The sequence below is a fragment of the Gouania willdenowi genome, chromosome 15 (genome assembly GCF_900634775.1).
Source record: "Gouania willdenowi chromosome 15, fGouWil2.1, whole genome shotgun sequence".
Taxonomy (NCBI): domain Eukaryota; kingdom Metazoa; phylum Chordata; class Actinopteri; order Blenniiformes; family Gobiesocidae; genus Gouania; species Gouania willdenowi.
The window spans coordinates 31,330,467-31,351,623 of record NC_041058.1 but is presented as its reverse complement, the minus strand read 5'-3'; positions in this window follow the sequence as shown (position 1 = coordinate 31,351,623).

The following is a 21,157-nucleotide window of genomic DNA, read 5'->3' as shown; positions in this document are numbered from 1 at the left end:
AATGACAACAACAACAACAACAACTCAGAACAGCCTATGTGAGGAGCATCCACAAAGCCAATCTTTCCTTTTGTACCATTCACTGTAGAAAATACGCACAATGTTCTGACCTTACCTTTGCTGAAGGTCTGGTAACTCAGGTGTTGGTCTCCCATCTTTTAAAAGCTGTCGTTTTTCCTCAAAACAAAGTTTCTCTATCGTCTCTCACACTGTCATCCTGGCTGTAGTGTTATCCCTCCCGCTAGCTAGAGATCGTAGCAGCAGCGGTCACGTGATATAAATTCACTAATGCACTGTGAATGTACGTATAGCATTTAGCAAAGCATGGTTACGTCCAAAGGCAGCTTTCTACGCTGCCTTTTTACGTAAATTGTTGTCATCTTGGGGAACTGACTGCGCATGCGCAAACACATAAAAACACGCTATGGGAACAGAGGCAGAGCAGCAACGTGCCTTTGAGAATAGGTGTGGCCTCCTCCTGTCTTACAGTGGTTAGGAAATAGCGATGTTTAACGATTTAGGCTATGAAGAGCACAAAATACTGACACTTTCAAACTTATAGGTACTGCAGGCTATTGGAAATTGAAAAATAAATACTTTATAATTATATTATAATTAAAATAAATAATCAAAATATCAATATAGTATTAGTTCAGCCACAGCACTCGCCTCAGCAGAACTGTCGTCCCAGCTCGGCCCCTTCGTCCCAGGCTCACACTGACAGTCAGATTTGGACGATACAGGTTCCTCAGAACTGTCTACGGACCTGACAGTGAAATTACTACAGTAACACCTCTTCCTGGAGACACTGCGTGGTGACTCCTGGGAATACTCACCTTCATCCTCAGAGTCCTTGAAGGCTTAGGAAACAGATTCCTCAGGGGTCTCCTAGCCAGGAGTCATCTCGTAAAATGTAAAAACACAGGAACGTCCTCCTCAGGGCCTTCTGGGTCTTCAGGTGCTTCTGTGTCTTTTGGTTCTTCCTGGTCTTCTGCTGCTTCTGGAGTTGCGTACCAGGCTGGGACAAAACCCAGAGGTTCGACCAGCCCGAGACAAAACCCAGAAGTCCCTGCCCAGCCCGGGACCGGGAAAAACCCCCAAAATAAATAAGTAATTGAATGAATAAAGAATTGATTGATGACTGATTGATTGTACTTTATTAATCCCAGAGGGGAAATTCAGTTTCAGTTACATCCCGACCAAGAAACATGAAGGACAATAACATATCACATGGGGGACAGGTACGGGAGTACTGGGGAGCAGCCAGCAAGAGCAGCGCTCCGTTCTTAGATGAGAAATATGAGGCAATGGGTAGGAAGAAGAGGTAAAAAATGCAAAAATCAAACTAGGCCCTTGTAGAGAGGGGCGGAGTTTGGGATCATGAAAAAAACCTCTTCAGCAAACATTGCAACGAAAACACAACAAACACAACATACAATTCAATTCAACAGCACATTAGCACAAGGAATGGATCTTTAGGATGGGTAGCTCGCAGGTCAGCCAAAGTGTGGCGCTGCCCTTATGGCACGCCTCCTACTGTAAAACCGCTGGGAAGGAGGAGGGGTGGAGCCAGAGGAGATGGTGACAAAGACAGGATATGTAGTGATGTAGGAGGAGTGAAAGTGTTCGTTGAGATAAGCCTGTTTACTGACTCTTACATAGAGATGACCACGAGAGTTCGTTGGCAGAGCTGGGTCCAGGTGTACATGAAAAGTGAGAGTAAGGTCAAAGCGACTTATCAACATTCCATTTTTGGAGAGTTTGGAGAGAAGAAAACAGGCCGCAGACTATTCATTCAGGGGAGGCCGAATGAGAATAAAGAAGGTGTTTTGAGACCGGCTCGCCATAACATGGCTGCCAGCCCTACTGTTCTGTTCCTGGTCAGTTAGATAAGTAATATAATAGTGTGGCCATTTTTTGTGAGACAAACTATCCTCCTCTTAAAGTTCCACGGTGGAATCCATCTGAGAGAGTTCGGAGAGTTTGGTTCCTTTCGTCGTTAACTGCGGCTTCCAATAGTGCTGCCAACTTAATCCAATTTTGGGATAGATCAGGAAAATGTCAGATCCAATCAGCAGAAAACCCGATATAAATTCCAATCTGATGGTGGATGTCTTCCACGTCCTCAGGACTTGCGAACTCTCCCATTGCCCGTCCTTCTAGTAGAGAGATTTGACCAAAAGCGAAGAAAGACCAGATAGTCAATTCCATGATTAGATTCAGGATCGGGATACTGATCGATGCTCCTGTTAGATTTGAACAAGACAAAACAAGACAAAAGAGCAGAGAAATGATGGAGAGGGAAAAATAGTTAGTAAAATAGGATTTTAAAACATCTTCATTTCATCACATAATGAATGTCAAATCTTTGAAACTCTTTTTGATCTGAAACATATTTGGACATTCCTATTGTTGTATATTTAAACTGTTCTACAGTCTCACTCTACATACAGAAACAGCAAAGCTTTTTCTTGTTTTTCTTTAATGATCTTTGTGAAGTTGAATTTAAATCCTGATCCCTTTCACTAAATTATGTTATTTTAAATATTACTTATTTGTGCTTAACCCTAACCCATAATAGGGTGGGGAGTGGGCCATGTAGAGGAAGGAGCAGGTGGGCACAGTGGGGTGGCGAGCCTTTGGGGTTGCAGTGGGGGTGGCGGATGGGGACTGGTATTGCGATGTTGGTCTGTTTTGTTTTGCGGTTTGTGGAGGGGCCTTTTCTCTTCTGGTGCAGCTCGGTACTGGCCACATGTCTTAATGTCTTTGCAGAGGGTTGGACTCGGGCGGCAAATCTGGCTGCCATTGGGGGTTGGTTCTGTTGGCCACCTTTTGGGTTTCTTTAGTGGGGAAGGCTGTCAGTCATGCACGGCGATCACGCACGGCGATCACGCACGGCGATCACGCACGGCGATCACGCACGGCGATCACGCACGGCGATCACGCACGGCGATCACGCACGGCGATCACGCACGGCGATTGCAACATCTGGTGGGTTGCCGTACTTGTGCAGTGCAAGGAGGTGGCTGGGTGTGTTTGGTATCCGTGGGCTCGCAAGAATGTGCTAGGATAATGGGTGGTACCTCTCTTTGGGACATCTGGTTTCTAGGAGGGGGTCGGGGTCTACCTACCTGCTGGTCTTGTGGGTCCAGGGTGGGTCCAGGGTGGTTTAAAATAGCAGCTCTTACATGCACATTGATTGCTGATGCACTGGCTGCTGAACTGCCCCCCCAACTTCCTCTCCCTTGCATAGTCGGAGACTGTGAGATTTGAGCAGAGAAAGCAGAGAGAAGGTTTAGCAGACCCACAGAAAAGCTTCTACAGGAACAGGACCAGAACCAGACCAGTGGCTCAGGTGGTAGTGGGTCGTCTTCTGATCGAGAGGTTGGGGTTCGATCCCAGTACCTGACTGTGTGTCGAAGTGTCCTTGGGCAAGACACTGAACCCTAAGCTGCTCCCAGTGGTCGACTAGCGCCTTGAATGGCAGTCCTGTCCCACTGGTGTGTGAATGTGAGAGTGATTGGGTGAATGAGCTGATGTGTAAAGCGCTTTGAGACTGCTTCAGTGTGGTGATAAAGCGCTATATAAATCAATTCCATTTACCATTTACCAGGACTTCATTTAGAGATAACCTTTTTAATCCCAGCAAGTGAGGACAGGAGGAGACATCAGCAGAGGACAGAGACCAAGGAAAACTTCTTTATCAACCAAATCAATGCAAGTGAAAATACTGAACACATGTTTAATGTAAAAATAGAGATAACTTTGTACCAATGCCTGTAAAATGTCAGAAAGGAGTGCAACATCCACTGATGGATGAGGAGGAGGATGAAGATGGAGGATTGGAGCACCAGCATCCACAGCATCCTGAGGAGGAAACATCAGCAGGACAAAAATACTTCTATTCACCAACAATCAGTGTAAGTAAATCCTCATTTACACAGAAAAAATCTGAACACACGATTAATGTAAAAATAATGATGACTTTTATACTAATGTCTGAATTGTCATGTGTTTGAAAGCAGAGTTTTGCTTCTGAGAGAATCAGACAGTTCCAGATGTTCGTCAACACCACAGAGAATGAGACACCAACGCTGCAGTGTTAACACAGACTGCTTTTGATTTAAACTTTATACAAAAAACTATTGAACATTCAACTCACTTTCCATTAGAATCTGAGCTCATCTTCATCACTGGGATGGGACACACCTCACACATGGAGAAAATGATTTATGGAATATGGCATTTAGACAGACTTTTCCTTTTCTGACAACAAAATATTAGCTTAATATAAGGTTCTAGTATTGAAAGCAGAGTGATTTAACAGTATAAATTATACATTCCAACCTCAATTTTCTTTAAAGAATTTATTCTTTAGAAATTATTCTTTAGCTTAAATTGATTCAATTTCTATCAATAAATTGCCAATGTATTATTATGACTATTATTATTTATTATTATTATTATTATTTTTACACCAGGGTTTTGTCAGGGTTCATGTTGATTTATTGATCATTTACAATCTAATTGTTCCCAGTGTTCTCCCAGTAGGTCTGACGTAGACATCTGCACACATGTAATGGTTTGCAAAATGAATGCACACGTTCAATGTTTGTAGTTAGTTAGGTCTGCTAAGCATAACTACATATATATATATATATATTTACCTGGGCGCAGGTGGTAAACTTTGCCCAGGGTCTCTCCGTTGACTCGTATTGAAGCGTATTTACTGTGAATGTACAACTTTGAACGAGAGTGGAGATTAGTGCACCCCAAGGAGGAAACACATCACCAATCAGACACAGATGAACGAAACCATTTCACACATCATCATTATCTAAATATAATATTTATATGATTATCTAAATACAGATATAACTTTCCTGAGCCATTTCCTGACCCGGCGCCATTGCTGTGGGCAGCTGAAACAAGTTTAGCCTCTGTTCACAGCCAAAAGAGCACAATATGGTTGTTTTGTGTTGGGTTAATGGTACACTAATCACTGCGATAGTTCAGTTAAATGTGGATTCTTTAGTAAGGGACTGTAAGAGCTGTGGTGCAAAGCGGGGCTGGGCTCGCACCGTGTCTACAGTCTATGGGCTGGAGTATGGGCTGCAGGAGCAGCTGTTACTGCCGCCCTTCGATCCCCACCGCTGGAGGCCTAGTGCTCGGCCCGCCTCGCCGCGTCAGTGGCGCTTCCCCCGGCGTAAGCAGGGTCGGCCATCCGCCCCTACCCCGGCTGCCGTGCCAATCCTCAATGAAGGGGGCCAACGACAGCGGCGAGGCCAGGGAGTGGGGGGAGCGCCACCGAGGTCAACTACTCATGCATACACAATCAAAAGACGAAGGGAGGCTGGCCCGACTGACTGTTCATTTTTGCCACAGTGCTGTGGCGCTTGTGTGAAAGTTACCGGTCTAGCGCCTCTCGTGGCCAAAAGTTACACAGTGTTTCTTTAATGTGGACAGATACGGGGGCGTGGTCTGAGATGACAATACTATGATATTCACATGAATTCATATCTGACAAAAAATATTTATCTAAAAGAAAAAAATCTATCCAGGAATATGAGTGGTAAACGAGTGAAAAAAAAATACACTTGTCCAGTTTTAAATTTACATGCATCCAGAGCTTTGCTGACTTGGATAGTGCCTGAGGGTTAGATGAAGACCTGTCCAGGGAGAGGTCTTGAATTAAATTGAAATCGCTGCCAATAATTAAATATGTCAACTTTAGGAGGAGAAAAAAAAGAGAGAATAGCCATGCCTCTTGCCCTTGCTGAAAAATTTGAAAGAAATACATCCCCTATACCCAGGTGACCTCTGAGGAGAGGATGTGAGTTTCTTGAAGAAAGAAAATATGTCCTTTGAGCTGCTTTAAATGTGTCATTACCTTGTTAAGTTAAACAGACTGGTTAACACCCTTCAAGTTCCAGGAGATAAAGCTAAGATTCTTACCCACACATTGAAAGACCGAAAGCAGTGGCCTCTTGGTACTGATGCGGTTCCTGAGCCAAAGCAAAAGAGGTGAAAAACAAACTAAAAACAGATAAAAACAAAAGACATACAAAAGGAACGCCATAACAATCTCTCTACATTCCTCCCACACCCCACTCTCTAATACAAACCCAACCAAACCCATCATCAATCCCAACAGGATCCCACTTTCTATGTCCATAACCTTCTCTTGTTCTAAAAGTCACTCGGTTCCACAATATAAAAACACACCACAGCTCCAAAAAGAACAACTGATCATTTAATGTAAAGATACAGGCAGTCAGCATATTCACCTCCATTTTTAACCACAAATAGAAAACCATTCCACTCAATAAAAAAGAATTCAGTGCTGTAGGCAAGTAGTGTAATCACTGTCTCTCTCTCTCTCACACACACACACACACACACACGCACACGCACACGCACACGCACACGCACACACACACACACACAGTTAGTGCAAACCTGGGGAGGGGAAGAGAAAAGAAATGTATAAAGGAAGAATAGATAATTGGGCAAAAGCTGAATTTAACATTAACAATCATTAAATTGAACGTATGACTGAACTATTCACAGTTTCGTGGAGTGCGTCCACTGAGGTCTGTAAGGGTTTTACTAAGTCCAGGATTAATGCCGCCATGTCTTCCCAGAATGAGGCCCGTTGTTTCTCCAATCCCGACACCGGCTGGCTGATTGATAGAGTTTTCGAGGCTACGTCTGGAGCCGCCGACCCAATCTTAACAAGTTTGCTGGCTACAGAAGCAGCTCCACACACGTAACTGGACAGCTTTGAGTGTTGCTTGTTTTGGGTGTAGAACCAGTCCTTTCACAGCAGAGTTTAAACCTTAGCTGTAATCCGTCGTTCAAATACGGCTCCAAATCAGAACTTGGTGTTTAAAGGACATATTTACAGTTTCGTCGGGAGACCTCCTTCACACGACTTTCTCCTACATCGACAACACTGGAAGTCCCCCCAATGTTAACAAACTCTCTACACACACACACACTCAAACACCTCCGAGGGGTGTTCCAAAGGTTATGTTCAAACTCTGAGTATGTTAAGGCTCAAATGAGGGAAACTCTTGAGTATCCCATTCCTGAAGGCGAGGTATGTTCTTCTCTGAGTATGTCACCATGGTAACATTCTCCGTGAACTTAACCTGCTCGCTGGGAGGTTTTGTCTAAAAAAACCCTAAGTTTCTACCTGGCTCCGCCCACCTGAACACCACTTCTCAAGGAACACTTTCATGTACCTTGACACTCTTATCTGACCACACATTTAAAATTACACACCACAGATGTGCTCACATCATTATAATGTAAATGCTGTGCCGCTTTAGTTTTTTTTTTTGCAAACAGTAATTTTCTTTATAACATTGTGAATGCAGATCATTTAGGGAAAGACACTGTAAGGTTGATCTGCATTAAAACGCCTACTGATGTCTTTTGTAAAGTTCCCTGAGTACAAACCTGTGGAAAATGTAAAGGAGAAATGTCTATTTAAATTAATACACATTTGAGGCTCGAAATTAACGTTACATTGTTTCATACTGTAATACAGCTGGACGTCTAGACAACACTGTTAGAAAGTTACGGTGGTGCAGCGGGTTAAGGTAGCGCACTTGGGAGCATGGGTCGGGGTACAAATTCAAGCACAGTAATTTTTTTATGACGTCTTTTTTGGACGTCCAGACAACTCTGGCGACTTTATAATCACTATAGTGGGAGGGCTGTACACTTCCTCAAATAAATGGGGCTAAATTAAAGTTGAATACTCCCTGTATACACCTTTTAAATTCTAATTAAATTTTGAGTGAACTCATCCTTTAGTAACTGTAAGTTGAGCATTTAAACCATAAGTTTTGCCCGAGCAAGTCGCTTAAGACACTTCAGCTGGTTCAAAATGCTGCAGCACGTGTACTGACTAAAACTAGGAGAAGAGATCACATTACTCCTGTATTAGCCTCTCTGCATTGGCTTCCCATAAAATATAGAATAGAATTCAAGATTCTTCTTCTCACTTATAAAGCCCTAAATGGACAGGCACCAGTCTATCTCAAGGAGCTTGTAGTGCCATACAATCCCCCCAGAACACTACGCTCTCAAAATGCTGGACTACTCGTTGTTCCATTTGTCTCTAAAAGTAGTATAGGAGGAAGAGCTTTCAGTTATCAGGCCCCACTTCTCTGGAACCATCTACCAACCACGGTTCGGGGGGCAGACACCCTCTCTACCTTTAAGGTTAGGCTCAAAACATTCCTCTTTGATAAAGCTTTTAGTTAGGAACCAGCTCATAGCTCATAGTTAAGATGCAATAGGCATAGACTGCCGGGGGGGGGGGTCTGGCATGCTCGGTTGGAGAGAGGTTGGAGGGGGCGTTAAGAGAGAGGTCATTTAGGTTAGAGAGGGACCGGAGAGGGTCCCATTCCTCTCTCAAACACTCCCTCTATGTCTGCTTCTTCCCTTGTGTGTTTGCTCCTGTACTCCTTCTGGCTTTTGTCTTGCAGGTCCGTGGGATCCTCAGTGTGGAGTTACAGAGACACAGCGGCTCTGTCTCCACCCTTTTCTCTGCACACACCCAACACAGCATAACGTGGATGGCTGTTCATCATAGGAATGGGATCCACACAAGGTTCCTGCTGCTTAACAGAAGGTTTTCCTTGCCGCCATGATGAATTCATGTTGGGTGTGGGATACATATGTATGTGTATATACGTATATATGCATATGTGTGTATCCATAAAATGAAGAGTCCGTCCTTAAGACTGCTCTACTGTAAAGTGCCTTGAGATACCATTGGTTATGATTTGGCGCTATACAAATAAAGATTGATTGATTGATTGATTGAAGTACAAGTGGAGCCATTTATGAAAAGTGCTGTAAAACTATGGCTGTAGAAGAAGCGATCAGCCCTCCCAGCGATGCTGCCCCGGCTCCACAGACACATTTTATTCATATTATTCCCCGGTTGTCACGTCACTGGTTCGATGAAATGACCAAAAAGCGCGATTAATCATGGACGATTAAGCGACAACAGTCGCTGAAGTGGCGTTCTGTGTTAACGCACCTTTAGAACAGGCTCATATTCCACAAACACCGGCTTAGGGTGAATAAATTGCTCCCTTCCTGGTGGTTGCCATGGTAGCTCGTGTAATCTTTGTTCCATTGATGATGGCTTTTATTGTAACCCAAGGTTTACATACTCAGGGTTTATTGACCCGCTTCATACCAGCTGTAATGGAATCGAATAATCAGGGTTTCCCATTGCGGGGTATGTTGACCCAGAGTTTATGATAGACTCAGAGTTTGTTGAACCTCCTTTCTGGAATACACCCCCACTGTGCATCCTTGAGTTGCCTTCAATGACAGCCAAAGCTGTAGGAATTAGGAACATCGACAACGAACACATCCAACAAACAGCAGAGCTGTTACAATGTACAGCTACTATGGTAACAACTAATTTGGATCATAGTATGCAATAACATAACAGCTGTAAATGTGTTTGCTGTGTCTTATACTCTATTATCTGCTTAAGATCTGCTCTGTGTTTGTAAGTTATAACCATCCAGTCTTTTAAAAGCTCTTCTTAAGGAGGTTTAAAGACAAAAACAAATCATGTTTTATTGAAATATAAACATTTCTGCCAGAAAGCTGCAGAATGCAGACATTTGTTAACCCAGGAAATCATTTTCAGCAAATAGTAATGGGACACATTGAATTAAAGTCAGCACCTGTACATTACATGACACATGAAAGACAGGCTGACACCAGTGTAGACAAAATGACTTATAGTTAACATTGGAGCACATTAATAACTAAAACATTTACTGACAACTGTTACTATGTTGTGTGTGTAACCTTTGTAACTATAACTACGGAACTATAGACTACTTTCTGGTGGTGCTTTTTTGTTTTACATAAATTACAAAACTGTAACAATAGCAATAAATATATACTATACAATAATCATTATTGTATGGTCTGTGATCTAGGTTAAATATTCAACTGATTTGTTCATCACTAATGAGTAAACTGAATTTTCAACACCTTATTTTTTTAATTCTCTCAGTCTGTGTTAAACTACAACATTTCCTTTAATGTAGTGAAACTGTAAAATGTGATTTTATGTGTGTCTGAAATAATAGTGAGCAGGTTACACATATTCTACCCTCTTGTGTCTTTATTTGTATGTTTGGCATTGAAGTAATCCAAAAAGTAACTAATCTGTTACATTACTTTAATATAGTGATGATTCCATTTTTTAACAGGTAACTTGTAATTGTACCGTACTACTTTTTTAAAGTAACCCTCTCAACCCTGCACATCAGTCCGTGTCGACCTAAATATGATCCTGCAGTGTTTACAACAGAAACAGTGAAAGTGAACAAAATAAATAAAACACCTCAGGCACTCATTCTAGAAAAGTTTTCGTTTTATTCTTCTCTACACAACTACTGCACAATAATCAGTAAACATTTCCAGAACACAAATCTAAACATTGGATAGAGTTAGAGTCAGTCAGAGTTCTCCTTGATCTGCTCAGTATGCAGGTTCTCAGCAGTGTTGCAGCGTTTTGGTTTCAGGGAATTTCCAGGTTCTAAAAACCAGAGCAGTAGCACTTCCTTTATCTGAGGACACACACACACACACACACACACACACACACACACACACACACACACACACACACACACACACACACACACACACACACACACGCACACACACACACACACACACACTCTAGGGGACATACTATATTCGACACTGTTGTGCCCTCTTGTGGCCATTTAGGGATTTTCGATATTACCAAACAGTCCAAAGACAATTTGGTTTGAAAATTGTCTGTAAATCAGTCCAAACGTAACCGAAATTCATTTGAAAGCCACACTCTGAGCAGGCCCGGCTTTAGGTCATTTGGTGCCACCCCCCAAATAATAAATGAATATATATATATATATATATATATATATATATATATATATATATATATATATATATATATATATATATATATATATATACAGTGTTGTGCCAGTTCATACTTAAACAGAACTAGCTCAAAGTTCAGTTCACACAGATAATAATGAACTAGTTCATGTTCATAGTTAATTTTTTAAAGAAATGAACTAAGTTCACATTTCTACAAATGAACTAGTTCACGTTCATTTGTTTTTTTTTTTTAAATAAGCCACTATCTTACTCAATAGAATGTCTTTGCCATCCATCACCAGCTGCAAATCACTGCCTATTCAAAACTAATCAAAATTATTGTACCAATAAAGCATCAGAGACAAGTGACAACTATTAGCCTATAGCCAGGAGAGAAAAAATATTGAGATAAGGAATATATTTACCCCTTAAATAATGTGTGATCAGGAAAATATGTAGAACTTGGAAAATGCAAGGTGCAGTCAAGCTATACTGTATGTTCAGTGAAACCTTTATTTAGCCAGCATGAACCAAATTACCCAGGACTTCAAAAACATTCAGGTTCATGGGAAAAAGATCTGTCCACTGACAAAAATCCCGCATATTCTGAACGGCAGTAACTATGTAAACCAGACAAAATTAGTGATGTACTGTAATGTAAATTTAGCTTGGGCTTACTCTGCTCAATGTGCAATACTCAACAAACACATTTTCACACCCTCAAAAGGAAATAAACAGTGTGTAAAGAATGAAAATGCCATTTACATTAATTTATAATAGTAAAAAAAAAATCTTCCTGATCATATTTGTCTAAAGAAAATGAACAGCTAGCAGCTGAACAACCTAACTTAAGATGAGCTAACCCTGCTCATTGTGAAATACTGGACCGACACATTCTAGCATCCTCAAAAAACAGTAAACAGTAAGTAAACAATGACAATATCATTTACATTCTTCAACTTTTTTTTTCACTCTTCCAGACTTAATTTGTCCAAATAAATTGAATAGCTTTGAAAACTGAAAATTATACAGCATAGAGCTCAAATAAACAACAGCCTTCGATTTCAGATGCTGGATTTATCTGTGGGAGTCAGAGGCTTCAAAGTGCAATAGTCAAGCAGCATAACTTACTGAAAGTAAACATTTGGTGAAAAAAAAAAAGAGGTTGACTCCTGAGATTTTGTCAGGCTGGAACACCTTTACAAGATGTCCCACTCTCGTAGCACAACAAAAGAGTTACAGTGGAAATTACTAGTCCAATACATCAAGAAGTTAAACTTCTTTAAGCTTTCTGTTTGCATTCAAGAGCAGTTGCTTCTCAAAGTTTTCATCACCAAGCCTGTTTCTCCTGGGCCTGAATATTTGGCCTCCGATACTGAAAAGTCTCTCCACTGAAGCGCTTGAGGGGAGTGCAGTGTTGTATTTAAGGAAGAGCTTTTTGAGCCTGGGCAGCAGCATGTACTCTGCAAAGCCATCTGTGGTTGGTGCATCCAAGTAAGTGTCTGCTTCACTTTTTTTGAGATTGTGAGGGTTTTGGTTAAACCTGAAGAAGGAAGCCGTTGTGTCTTTGTCAGCATCACCACTAGGCTGAGGCTGATCAGGGTTTTGTGTTTCTGAGTCATCTGAGTTGCAAGTTAGAAGTTCTCGTTTCAGCATAACTCTGTAAAACAGCCGTTTTTCCTCATCCTCCACCCAGCTGAGCTTGAATATTGGCAGCAGCATGGCTGACAATATGTGTTCCTTCTTCTCAAGCATGACTTCAACCCTTGTTTTCAGGGACTGCAGGATGTTCAGTATGAGTGGACGGCATGTAACCAGACCTTGCGCAGCAGTGGGCTTTGTGCTCTCCTCCAGCAGGCCATTCATATCATTTTGTAGTTGTACAATGGTTGGAGCCAAATACCCGAGGAAGATGTTTTTCTCTCCCTGCAGGATGTTCAGTGCAGATGCTAGGGGCCTCATTACATCCACAAACTTGTGTATGAAGCCGATTTCCTCTGCAGAGAACTGCCTAAAGCCAAACTCATCACAGACAGCATGCAGGATAAGGTTGTCATATGCAGCAGTGACATTATCAGTACCTTCATTGGTATCTGCCTTGGGAGTTAACGTCGCTATGTGAGACAGTCGCTTCATAGCAAGATACAAAGAGTTCCACCGTGTATCATTTGGGAACACAAAACCGATCCCAAGCTTTCCCTCAACAAAATCTGATGCTTTGGGGCTTCTTTTAATCCGGTTCCACAGAGCAGATGCCTTAGCAAAAACGGCCCTTGACAATATTTTGTACTGTTTATCAGTTACCTTCTCTGTGTCTTTGGCAACAAGATTTAAGGTGTGAGCCATGCACCTTCTGTGAGGGGGAAGACGGGGGTCTTCCAATGCTGAGAGAGGCTCAGGTTCCATGTCATCCTCTTCATCTAAGCTCTTACAAGCAGCAGCAGGAGGCGAGGTAGATCCTGGATCATTTTCATTTTCAGTTGCTCCATTATCACTGTCAACATCTGGATCTGGATCTTCATCAGCAGCGGGAAAATCTTCTGCAAAACAGTTGAATGCTTTCACAAAATTAGCAGCAATGTCTGTCACAGTGCACACAATCTTGTTTTGGATTCTGAACTCTTTATGCACTTCTGACAATGCTTTGGCGAGAACATCATGTGTGTGTGCTCCTCGAACACGACGGCATGCAAGTACTGCAGAGCTTCTCTGAGAGATATTATTTTTGTTGAGCCAATGAACAGTAATGCCTAAAAACGCTTTATTCACTGCAGTCCAGCAATCTGCTGTTGTACATACGGCATCAACTTCAGAGAGTTCATTCTTTAAGTCAGAAATATTCTCCTGGAATGCATTGTTCAGTAGTTTCTGTACCTGCTTTCTTGAAGGCACATGCCTGGATGGCTGCAAACCTGTCACTAATTTGATGAAGGATGGCTTCTCGACCTTGCTCAAAGGCTGCAGATCTCCCACAATGTAATCCAATACAAGCTTGTCCACTTGTTGCTGAGAAACGAAGGAAACAGCAGGTCCTTTACTAAATAAAGTGAGCTTAACTTGGGTGGGTGTGCTCGGCGGCGGCGGTCCTCTCTTCGTTAATGATTTCTTGCGTTCATCATTCAGTCGCAGATATTTGGCAAGATAGCTCGGATGCTTTAACTCGATGTGGCGCTTCAAATTTGAGCTCGATGTGGCTGACGTACGTACTTGTTTGTTTAGTCCCGGTGGGCACAGTTTGCACAAAAATGTAAGGTTTTTTCCGTCTGAGTCTTCATTTGTTTGTACATAAAACTCTGCCAAGTGCTGTTCAAAACTGGCTTCAGTAGCAGCTAAGTCTGTATCACGTGAACTAGTACTAGCACTCGCCATGCTGGACCGCTATCAAAGTGTTTGCCATAAACAGTGTCGTAAAACCTGACTTCAAATGAGCGTGAACGTGAACTGCGCACGCGCTCAGTCCTGGCAGACGGAACGCCGCTCTCGCTCAAGTTCATTGTTTAAAAAGTGATTCGTTCAGTTCAACGTTCACCGAAAATATGAACGTGTTCAGTGAACGTCGTTCATTGAACGCGTTCAAGCACAACACTGTATATATATATATATATATATATATATATATATATATATATATATATATATATATATATTAAGTCTACAGTACACACAGTGTGTACATTATAATTTATTTTAAATATTAAGACAAAACAATGCATTTGAAACAATTGAAAAAAAAAAAAAAACAATTTTGAGAATTACAATAATACAAGACCTCTAGGTATAGTGCAAATGTCCTGAGGGAACAACAACAATGGCGCAAAATCCAGAAACAATTCAAAACAGAAGTTTCTACTTTCCTGTTTAGTTTTACTAGTCAGTAACAAAAAATCTTAAAACCAAAGTACGAATTAGAATAGAACAAGAATTAATTTATTCCTGGTTATTGTTTTTACGGAGTTTTATTGAGCTTTATTTACCAGCGAGTAGTTCCTACTGCATATTTACAAGTTTATAATTATTTATTATTGTGCATAAAGTTCCTGTTATGAATATATACATACATCTGAAGGAGGTAACCTTTTAAATAATATATCTATTTATCTGTCTATCTGTATTTTCATATTATATAATTTTATCATTTTTATATAATATAGAAGTATATTATTATTAAGAAAAAATATTAAATCTATAATACATTTTGAGTGTGTGTGTGTGTTAAATTCAAATGAACAATCAAACTTGTTTCTTTAATGAAATGTCAAATTAATGAATTTATACATTTATCAATATGCCATAGCCTACCACATGTCTTTGTTAGAGCATAATACAAAGTCTTTTAGCATGAAAGCACATATTTTTTAATGTTGACAGCGTCCTGTATCATAACTAAATCTCTGCCGTTTGTAATAAACTGAAACCGTGTGAAAATTGGGTAAATATTTGGGGAGTTATGATGATTTTTGTGTTTGGGGATACACCTTCCTCAGTAGAAATAAATGCAGGCCGGGTGCATTAGAGACCTGTCCAAGATGGAGGTTGCGCGGATCGTCAGCTCAAATAGGCAGCGTTAGTTCATGAGATACGTATATAATGTCTATGGTGTGCAATGTTGGATTTGTTTGGACGCCCCACCTCCTTAGTCGAGGGACTCAGTGATGATGTCATCAGTCCTAGTTTGATGATGTCATCAGTCCTAGCTCTATAGTGACATCAGTCCTCGCTCAACAGTGATGATGTCATCAGTCCTAGCTCTACAGTGATGATGTCATCAGTCCTAGCTCTACAGTGATGATGTCATCAGTCCTAGCTCAACAGTGATGATGTCATCAGTCCTCGCTCAACAGTGATGATGTCATCAGTCCTAGCTCTACAGTGATGATGTCATCAGTCCTCGCTCAACAGTGATGATGTCATCAGTCCTAGCTAAACAGTGATGATGTCATCAGTCCTAGCTCAACAGTGATGATGTCATCAGTCCTAGCTCTACAGTGATGATGTCATCAGTCCTAGCTCTACAGTGATGATGTCATCAGTCCTAGCTAAACAGTGATGATGTCATCAGTCCTAGCTCAACAGTGATGATGTCATCAGTCCTAGCTCTACAGTGATGATGTCATTAGTCCTAGCTCTATAGTGACATCAGTCCTCGCTCAACAGTGATGATGTCATCAGTCCTCGCTCAACAGTGATGATGTCATCAGTCCTAGCTCTACAGTGATGATGTCATCAGTCCTAGCTAAACAGTGTATATGTCATTAGTCCTAGCTCAACAGTGATGATGTCATCAGTCCTAGCTCTACAGTGATGATGTCATCAGTCCTAGCTCAACAGTGATGATGTCATCAGTCCTAGCTCTACTGTGATGATGTCATCAGTCCTACATCAACAGTGATGATGTCATCAGTCCTAGCTCTACAGTGATGATGTCATCAGTCCTACATCAACAGTGATGATGTCATCAGTCCTACATCAACAGTGATGATGTCATCAGTCCTAGCTCTACTGTGATGATGTCATCAGTCCTACATCAACAGTGATGATGTCATCAGTCCTAGCTCTACAGTGATGATGTCATCAGTCCTACATCAACAGTGACTGCTGCTTGCGGAACGTGCGCATGGCTGCTTGGTTCAAGTGTGTGAGACGTCGGATTTGTTTGGACTGCAATGATACCGTTAATATATTATTTCTCTATAAAAGCAATGAATTTCATAAATGCTTTACAAATTCCGTGTGCATATAAACTGACTGTTGTGGATTAATGACACTAAACGAGTCCGGACCAAGTCTGTTCCAGTCTGAGGAGATCCAGATCCAAGAGGACAACAAACTGGAATTAGAATAAATGGGGTTCAACTCCCTAGTGTCCTTGCTAAATGCCAAAACATATGAAAACACAAAATGTCCCGCCTTCAAACACAACCTCATTAAACCATCCATGAAAAAGCTCCGCTTTGCTGTCTTTACCATCCAAAAATGCACAAAGCACCTCTCGCTGTTACTATTTCAAAAAGAAAATGCTGAATTCTTCTTAAACTAGTTTATAGCAGCTTCCACACGTTCATCCTCAGGTGTCGACATCTTTCTATTTTGATTCGGAGCTATGCTAATAGCGGTAGCCCAGCTAGTTCTCTCCACGCAACTGCTCCAGTTCCAGTTTTGCTTCGGTGCTTTTGTCACACCCGGATATCCCGCCCTAAACCACAACGCTGCCTCATGATTGGTTCGAACCGGTTCGGTTTACGTTTGAAAGGCAAAGGTGGGAGCAGCACAAGATGGATTCTGGTGTTCGTGAACACCAGGAGAACCCATCTTGCAGGCAAGGTTAGGTGCTATGGGGTTGCTCAACTTTTCGGTGAGGGTGCTCTGAGATTAAGGGTTCCCCATGCTGGTTACAGTTTACTTTTTACTGCAACACCCGCGAGGCCATGACGCACACACATGCGCACATATGCCCGCTCCACAACATTCTGTGGTAAACACAAGGCTCGCTCATATACGTTCACAAGCCTACCTAAGTAAACACACGTCCGTATGAACATATAATTCAACACACACAACACATCGACTAAAAACACAGCCCTAATATGAACAAACATTGCATAGAAATAACCACAAGGAGTCAGGATTTGCCACTAATTCACCATTAAATTCACAATAGGCTACATACATATCATATCACAATGTTTTCTTTGTAAAATAACGATTTTATCACAATTTTTTTCATTCAGATCATTTAGACTATTTAGTTATTTATCAGTGAAACAAACCAATTCACCTACTTAAAACCATCACCCTCAATGGAAAAGTCATTAAAGTCAGGGTCATTTTCAATTTAAAAAAAAAAAAAAAAAAATTTACCTAACTGGTTCCAAGTACAATTAACACCAAATAAAAATGCTGACTTGTTCTTTCAGTCATACAGTCTTTTTACTTTGTTTGACTAAAGTGGTGTAGCATTAGCTACATAACAAGGCAGTATATCAGTCTAGTGATTTCCATTTGTTTTTCAGGTAACACACTCATGTTAATAAAATCCTACTCTAAGAAGTCTTTTTTTACCCCTCATTTCACACAGTTTGGAGAATCATATCCTTTACAAGATAAAATGTTACTGCTTTGGTTACATTAGGCCTGGATAATATGGATCAATATTCATATCTCAATATTTTTCCTCAAAATGGCGATATATAAACTATTTTTTTCAACATAGTTGTACAAGAAAAACAATGATGGGTCAAAGTCAGTGGATAAAATGCCACAGAGACCCTTTTATTAAGCCCTAACGGCACAATATCATATATCAATATATATTTTGAGACACTTTTGACTTTTTCCTTCATTAAGGCTGAAATGTGTGATTAAATTCTGTAGTGTTCCTAAATCACATTCAGAACGTTGTCCTGAAGAGAATTGCATGCAGTATTCCTCAAATGTCTCTCAGTGCTTCAAAGACTCAGAAATGATGGAGTTTTACAGCTTAAATAATACATTCAAAAATAAATTGGCTGAAACAATTAATCAAGAATCAATCTTTGATTTGGAATTTTTTTTCCAAAATGTGTTTTCTCTAAATTAGGAGGTTTAAACTTTCTTCTATTATGTAATTATAATTTTGAAAAAAATCCCTTCCAAACTATCCAAATTCCACAAACGAATGCTTTTGGTCACTGATCTACAAACATAATTTCTCCCCACGAAGATACTGCATCTGGAATGATTAAGATATTTTACACAAAAACAAATCCCTGTTCTACCCTAATAGGTTTTCTCACATTATCCTTTTGGTTAATGTGAAAAATGATATTTCATCATTTCATCTAAAAATATAGTTTAATAATTCCTATCACTGAATTAAACTTTGTTATAAATGCAATCCATGCTGGTGTAATTATGTTATTTAAAGTACAGAAACCAACATTATTACGCATTGATCCCAACTGAAATTACAACCAATAAACCATATTAAATTAAATCACACTAGTAAGCCCAGTCGCTCAGCGTCTCACTCCCCCCACTCACTCGGAGAGGGAGAGAGAAATTAACAAATGAAAGCATTAAAAATATGCTTTCAGTCATACTAAATATTACCAGCAACTCACAAGACAACAAGAAAAACACAAAATAAGAGTAAAATATACTGAATAATAAAAACAACAGACAAACAATGACAAAACACACAAAATGACACCAAAAACACACAAAATAAGAGGAAAATATTACTTATTCATTCCATCATTATGCTATAGTAGGTTTTTCACAGAATTCTCAATGAAATGCAGGAGACGGACATAACGGGGTACATGGTTTCATAAGTAAGAAAAAGGGGTACTAGAGCCTAAAAAGTTTGAGAACCACTAGAAAAAACATAATAGTTCATTCTGCAGGTTAAAAATATCTATCGATCAAAGAACACCATAGAAAGATCTATAGAAAATGTCAGTATGAAAGCTTAGCTCTTATAAACCAGTACAATATGTAGAGTTACTATTCCTGTTGTGTTTATAAACCAAAATCCCTCCTCTGATAGGGAAACATACATCCTATGACATGTGAATGGAAACAGACTGTGTACTCATCTAAGCTTGTTCCTGTTTATCACACATAGCTTGTTTGTTAGTGTTTTCTCAGCTGTGGGTTATACTGTATGTGTATGTGTTGTGTGATGTATTTATAGACATAGGATACAATGTTGGTAGTACAGGCTAACACCACCCTCTGAATAAACTTCCTCACTACGTGTTTCCTTTCACTGCCTGATGTAAAGTAAGGCAAAGTCTTTATTGGGATTATATCTAATACAGTAATGTCAAGTTCCTAAATACTAAATATCCAATTAGAATTAGTAATTCCCTTTGAATGTGTCACAGTGTGTGTGTGTGTGTGTGTGTGAGTCCCAGTGGGAACACCCTGGACTGGGTCGCTGGGTCAGGGGAAAACAGCCAATCAGTGACCAGCCGCTCCCAGTTTCCTGTCCCAGATGTCAGTCTGACTGATGTTGTTAGAAGAAAGCTCTTTATTTAGGCACATTGTACAGTAGAGCTCGACCAAGTTACATTAAGACGGGAGAAAGTACATACTATGTTGTTGGGGGTTCTACAAACACCAACAACATAGAATTTGAGGTTTATTTTCCCAAACTGTTTTCTGGAGTTTTAGCCCTCTGAAAAGTCACTTTCAGAGCGCTCCTAAAAACAGGCTGTTTTTTGGGCCTTCGTGCATATGCATGAGTAGGCGTGAACACACACACTGAGTGCTTTTATCACAGCAGCAGTAAATTATTAACAGTTTTCCTTCTCCTCCTCACCTCTACTGACCACAGAACTAGTCCATTGTTTTGTCCAATACAAGGTGGTATAACAGCTATTAAAAGTGAAACTGATTGTGAGCGCTCTTCAGTTTATCTATATACTGGATTATCTATGTACTGATGTAAAAATATTAACTGATATTAACTGTAATAACTGCCTTTGCTATGTTTGTTTTGCCTGTGAGGTAGTTTGAGAGGGCGGAGCTCACATTCTTATAGGGTAGGAGGAGCCAGGATTGTCAGGAGGAGGAATTTCCCCCTTATGACATAATATTGGGGGGAAAACCCAACTCGACCATTTGGAGCTGACTTTTTACAAAATGTGGAATAACAAAAGAAGGAGGAAACATAACTTTTTCCACTTTGGCCCTCTGAATGACGCTAAAGGGATGTACATCACTGTTGCAAAACCATTATAAAGTGTCTTTTTTCATAATACTGCCCCTTTAACACAATGTAAAAAAAAAAACATGTACATTTCACAATAGTGCTGAAAGTTGTTTGTTTATTTGTTGTTATTTTACAAGCATCAAATAATAAACCCAGGACAGATCACAGGTAGAAAATCTGAGCGAGCAGAGTTTCTGAGCCAGGCAGTGCAAACAGTCCCACTCCCGGCCACTAGGAGGCAGACGCCGAGATTGTAGGATGTTTACACTTCCATAAACTCTTAAGTCCAAAGTAGGATATTCCAATGTGATCTATGGAGTTGTAGCAGTATGGATACTAGTAAATAAATAAATAGCAAACAGCAGTCAAAAGGAATACTTCACCAGGTTGGAAATAATTAATCATACAGTAATGTGTGTAATCACTACACATCATTCTAAACTGTGCCAAGTTTAAAGCTGCAGTATGTAGAATCGTGAGACACTCCACGTTCCCCCCCTCCCCTACTGAACAACACTTAAAACTCCCTTACCG